Below are 6,289 nucleotides of genomic sequence, written 5' to 3' on the forward strand. Positions count from 1 at the left end.
GGCAACCAATATAAATTTTACATTTTATTTCACAAAATTAAAATAACGTGTGTTGTATAAAATGGTAGCTTATTGAAAAGATTACCTTGTGTGGGATGAGAATGAAGACATTCTCTAGCAATTGAGGAAGAAATATTGGATATCGAATGGTTTGTGTTTGTGTAAATACTGATTAGTTGGAAACAAATATTATACAACATATGAAGCAGTTAAAAAAACTTCTCAATATGAAATTTAAACAATCAAACATCAGATGTCAATTACCTGCTAACGCATGAGGGAGTCAATGGAGATAGATTTTCTACACAATACCAAAAATGTAAATGAGGTGCCAACATTATAATGCCAACTTTCCTAAGGATAGTGATCTAAATAAAGTTATCAGTTGAATAAGAGAAGGAAATCTAATCGCAAGCTAGTGCTGATATAATAATAAAACTCATATGTTGCTGTACAACCATTAGAATATGAGAATGTATTTACAAAAGAAAATAGTGTACAAAAAAAAATAAATAGACATTGAAGTTAATTTCTTTTCACCTACTGTTAGTTATATTATCAAGAGAGCACCTGTTGCAGCTAAACTCATTCCGTTTACTGGTCATTTGAGAAATGCTGTATGTTTAAAAAAGATTAATAAATCAAGGATTGTTAGTCATTGTTGAATGAGATAACCCAAGCAATAATCTTACATGGCACTGGTGGAGGCAGAAAATGGAGTAAGATTTTCTACAGAAAAATTGAAAAAGTCAATTAGATAAGAACACAAATAATCGAAGTTCATTGAGGAAAGCCTTCGCACGCACCATTCAAAGGAAACGATTCCACAATGTTTGGTTGGTAGGAATTAGATATTATTTTATTATAATCACAACCACGTGGCATACTATGCGCAGTACCAACTGGGAACAATACAAAACCGAAAAAATAATAAATCAAACTTCCAATGGTATAACGTTGCTAAAGCTGTCAAATTGGTATAAAAGAGTAACAAATCGTTTGTAATATTATGCAGTCGTTGTATGTTGGAGCTTATATCATTCTGAATATTGCTCACCTTTGAAAGTCTACATGTTTTAAATATGGGGCAATAACAAAATCCACTAAAGAAGTTCCGCAGTTAAATTTAAAAAATCAACAAACCATGAATGACATAAATGACGAAAAGATTTGAATTAAACTCAATAAAGGTTAAAAAAAATGATTAGATTACATGATAACCATCAATTATTTAAAAAACAAAGATGACGACAAAAGAGTGATTCAGTAGTTATAAATGAGATCTTCATGGAATAAAACAGAAGTTTTCTCTAATAACAAAACACTCATACCTGATTCCACTGAATCAAGAGGTTAATAAAAGATTCAAATTTAAAAATCTGAAAATAAGGAACAAAGGTCGGGATATGTATAAATTTTTTTTTTACTAATTAATTTTTTTTCGAATAAATAGAATTGTATTCTTTAAAAAATGTGAAGTTTTTGAATTAAACTGAATAAAGATTTAAAAAACAAAGATAATGACAAAGAGTGATTTAGTAGTTATAAATCAATGAATATCCCGTTTTTTTAACAGTCATTTCATGAAATAAAACAGTCATTTGTTTTAATAACAATGAATATCCTGTTTATTTTTCAAAAAACATAAAGATTTGAATTAAACTGAATAAGGTTAAAAAAAACGATTAGATTACATGATCAACATCAATTATTTAAAAAACAAAGATGACGACAAAAGAGTGATTCAGTAGTTATAAATGAGATTTTCATGGAATAAAACAGTCATTTGTTTTAATAACAATGATCAACATCAATTATTTAAAAAACAAAGATGACGACAAAGAGTGATTTAGTAGTTATAAATCAATGAATAAACAATCTTGACCATTGATTTAAAGTAACAAATCCTGTCAATTGAAAATATAATTTTTTTTTGTATTTATTATATTCACCGATTTACCATTAAAGGAAACTTTTTTAAATGTTGTAGTGTAAACACAATGGTGAAATTGAACCACAGTGCGACACATCAGCAAGGTTTCCACAGAATGGATAAGAGACTTAATGAACGCTGAGATTATGTCTTCGCTGATACAAATTTTGGAAACTTGATATTTGGGCTCACTATTTGTGTTCAAATCCTTTTGCTTAACATTTATCTTGAACAACTTTGACTTTTCATTCAGAACATTTAACTCGTTTGGAAATTGATCCAAATCGGCACCCTAAAAAAAATGAAAAGGGAAAAAAATTATTCTAAAAAAAAAAGAACAGAACATAGACAACGCAAACAGAGAGCACAAAACGACAAAAAATACATTTTAACCATAACACAGCAATTAAAAAACAAGCCCTCTTGAAATGCAGCTCGCGCAATTCAGCAGCACTCATTCCCAACAAAGACACACAGTCGCGATCAAACAGAATAAAGGATGCGGAATCTGTGTTATCCACAACTCTGACCTGAACACTAAATCTGGAATTTTGCGAAATTGTATATCCGCAATGTACATGAATGATACGGATTAAAGACAGGTTATAAACTAAGAAGAATATTTTACCTCAGATAATAATCTTCCCAATGTTTTTGGCAGTTCTTACAATATCACTTCTCAAAATCCTCATAAACGGAAAATGGACACTTTTTGCATGACTTGTACCACCAGTTGTATTTGCTCTCAATTGCCTTTATAGTCCCGTATGTGATGCAGGTAGTTACCTTAATTAAAGCAATCGCAGTTTAACATAAAATATCATCAATACAAAATTGACAGAATTAAAGGAAAGTAAAAATTAAAGAAAAGTAAAAATTAAATTTGAACATTTACCTCAACACAAAGTTTCACATCACTGATAGACTTTTTTTCAGTTTCCTTAAGAAAATCATTTTCGAAAGAATAGGATGACTGAGTGGACAATTGAGTCATCCTTGTACTACTTTCCACACCATCAATCGAGAGACTATAACGCAAAAATTAATAATTAAAAAATCAAAAAAATATGAAAATCCATTAATCAATAACCGAATAAATGAGCTGAAGAAAGAAGGTACACACTATTTTTTGAACTCAACAATCTCATTCAATTTTGAATCCATTACAATCCTTGTTGTATATTTTGTATTTGTTATCTCGACCTTACCTATTGAGTTAAAAGGTTCAGATAAACATTGAATATAGAAGCAAAATTAATTAAAATAACGTGCATAAAAACTGATTATAAAAGCAAAAATTAAAACAACGTTGTTTGGAAAAAACATACCTCTAAAACACTTAATCCTTCCCAGTTGGACTATCAGGACGTTATGAGGATCGTCGTTGTCTGCCAAAAAAGATTGGACCTCATCCACATAATGCTCCCACAAAGTGCACTCCAACTTATGACCCCTACACGTGAGTTGCAGCAAGCACAACGTTAATACACGTAAAATATAAGCTAACAGAGCTGGACAAAAATAATTCATTTAACTAAACATTTGTAAGTACCTCCGGTCGTCAAGCTCCAACACCACCATTTTTGTCTTCCTACCAGAAACCACACGATCACAAACTTTCCCAATTCCTGAGGTTAAACCAATGACGTCTACAAAAAAAAATGCAGCAAAGAGTTTGTGAAAAAAATTATGCAATAATAAAAAACGAATACAGAAACATAAAAAACACAGTTAATGAAAAAAATAATGATACAGAATAAGATTACTCGTGCCAAAACATTAAAAACACAAAACTATAACCGCAAAGAGTTTAAAAATAAGGAAATAGTCATGATACAGAATAAGCAAAGAGTATGGGAAAAAAATAAAACCCGCAATAATTAAAAAAGGATAACAGTGAGGAAGAATCTATTACCGACTAAATAAGGGGAGTCAGACGTTTCTTTCTCAATGATGTTATAATCAACAAAATCAAAATCACTCGCACAAATATCAGAAACAACAATCGATTTAACATCAGTCCTTAAGTTGAAAGACAAACGATACTGATGCTTGGTTGGCCTAAACACATCGCTATTGAATCCAACTCCAATTTTTTTATAAAATAGCACTCTCTTTCGTTGATTTTATTCCGCACCTGCAAGGTACCTTTGACAGTGGCGTGGATCCTACCACCCTACAAAAGAATGGAGCCAACTTATGTCAACAACGTTAACTAAAATGATCAAAACAAAGATGGAAGATTTTTAAAACACAGAACACAACCTGTTCATCCAATAAAACCATTTCAAGATTGTCCTCCAAATTTTTACGCTGAAAGTTAGGAACTTTCCAAGTCCGAACCACCTTCACCTTAATCCTCCAGTCCTCCTTGGCAGGATTAACATCCTTCAGAAAATCATATTTTGAACTCATATTTTGTGTAAGAAGAAAAAACAGAGAAGCAATCACCGACGTTGAAGAATAATGCGTATCAGGAATTGTATAAATGAGAGTGATTTATAGTTTTTGAATTGTCTTCTTTAAAAAATGTGAAGTTTTTGAATTAAACTGAATAAAGATTTAAAAAACAAAGATAACGACAAAAGAGTGATTCAGTAGTTATAAATGAGATTTTCATGGAATAAAACAGTCATTTGTTTTAATAACAATGAATATCCCATTTTTTTTCTTCAAAAAACGTAAAGATTTGAATTAAACTCAATAAAGGTTAAAAAAAACGATTAGATTACATGATAACCATCAATTATTTAAAAAACAAAGATGACGACAAAAGAGTGATTCAGTAGTTATAAATGAAATTTTCATGGAATAAAACATAAGTTTTTTCTAATAACAAAACACTCATACCTGATTCCACTGAATCAAGAGGTTAATAAAAGATTCAAATTTAAAAATCTGAAAATAAGGAACAAAGGTCGGGATATGTATACTTTTTTTTTTACTAATTAATTTTTTTTTCGAGTAAATAGAATTGTATTCTTTAAAAAATGTGAAGTTTTTGAATTAAACTGAATAAAGATTTAAAAAACAAAGATAACGACAAAGAGTGATTTAGTAGTTATAAATCAATGAATATCCCATTTTTTTAACAGTCATTTCATGGAATAAAACAGTCATATGTTTTAATAACAATGAATATCCTGTTTTTTTTTCAAAAAACGTAAAGATTTGAATTACACTGAATAAAGGTTAAAAAAAACGATTAGATTACATGATCAACATCAATTATTTAAAAAATAAAGATGACGACAAAAAAGTGATTCAGTAGTTATAAATGAGATTTTCATGGAATAAAACAGTCATTTGTTTTAATAACAATGATCAACATCAATTATTTAAAAAACAAAGATGACGACAAAGATTGATTTAGTAGTTATAAATCAATGAATAAGCAATCTTGACCATTGATTTAAAGTAACAAATCCTGTCAATTGAAAATATAATTCTTTTTTGTATTTATTATATTCACCGATTTACCATTAAAGGAAACTTTTTTAAATGTTGTAGTGTGAACACAATGGTGAAATTGAACCACAGTGCGACACGTCAGCAAGGTTTCCACAGAATGGAATTCCTTTATAATATAAGATTCCTTTATAATATAAGATTTTCTTAGCAGTTTGGGCTTGGGCCCATGAATAGCTGCTATTAGGGTTTTCTAATCCTATTTATATTTTTTCTTGTAAATCGAGTGACTTGTAACGAGTGGCGGTGAGGAGAATATAGTACAGACAAGCTGGACGTAGCCTTAATTGGGTTCGTGTCAATCTCTCTACTCTTATCTTCTTCTTCTTTTTCTGTTTTCTCGATTTTGTGTGATTGTTGATTTCCAACATATGATTCTTCACATGATTATGTCATGTTTTTTTTTCACACCAGGGATCCATATCCCTTTTTTTTATTCATAAATGTGTCTTCTAACATACATTATCCGTTACTTTTGCAAATAAAAAAAACTAGAAACTCCCGTGAGGAAATTTTGTTAAGACATAAATTAATTTTTTTTCTGAGTCTTTATATATTTTTTTCAATTATATTCTTATTATAAAATTATATTTACTCTCTATCGGCTTTAAATTATGATGCAGGATTAATAGGAGTATAAAATTTTTTATTCTTACCTTTATCTAATTTATGTTTTTTTTTGCTCGTTTTGTTAATGAAGCAATCTTGCAAAGTAAAAATAAATATATACATGGTGATGTCATTGAATTTTAACATGGAAAAGAATAAACGGTGAATGCAAAGTTTTAAGGATAGTAAAATTTAGAAATCCAAATAATAATAAAAAAAAAAAACAAAAAGTACACATCCATAAATGACCAAATCTACATGACATGGGTCCTTGGCTCC

The sequence above is a fragment of the Gastrolobium bilobum genome, unplaced genomic scaffold (assembly GCF_033153095.1).
Source record: "Gastrolobium bilobum isolate Gb01-03AN ecotype WA unplaced genomic scaffold, APGP_CSIRO_Gbil_v1 utg7977, whole genome shotgun sequence".
Lineage (NCBI taxonomy): Eukaryota > Viridiplantae > Streptophyta > Magnoliopsida > Fabales > Fabaceae > Gastrolobium > Gastrolobium bilobum.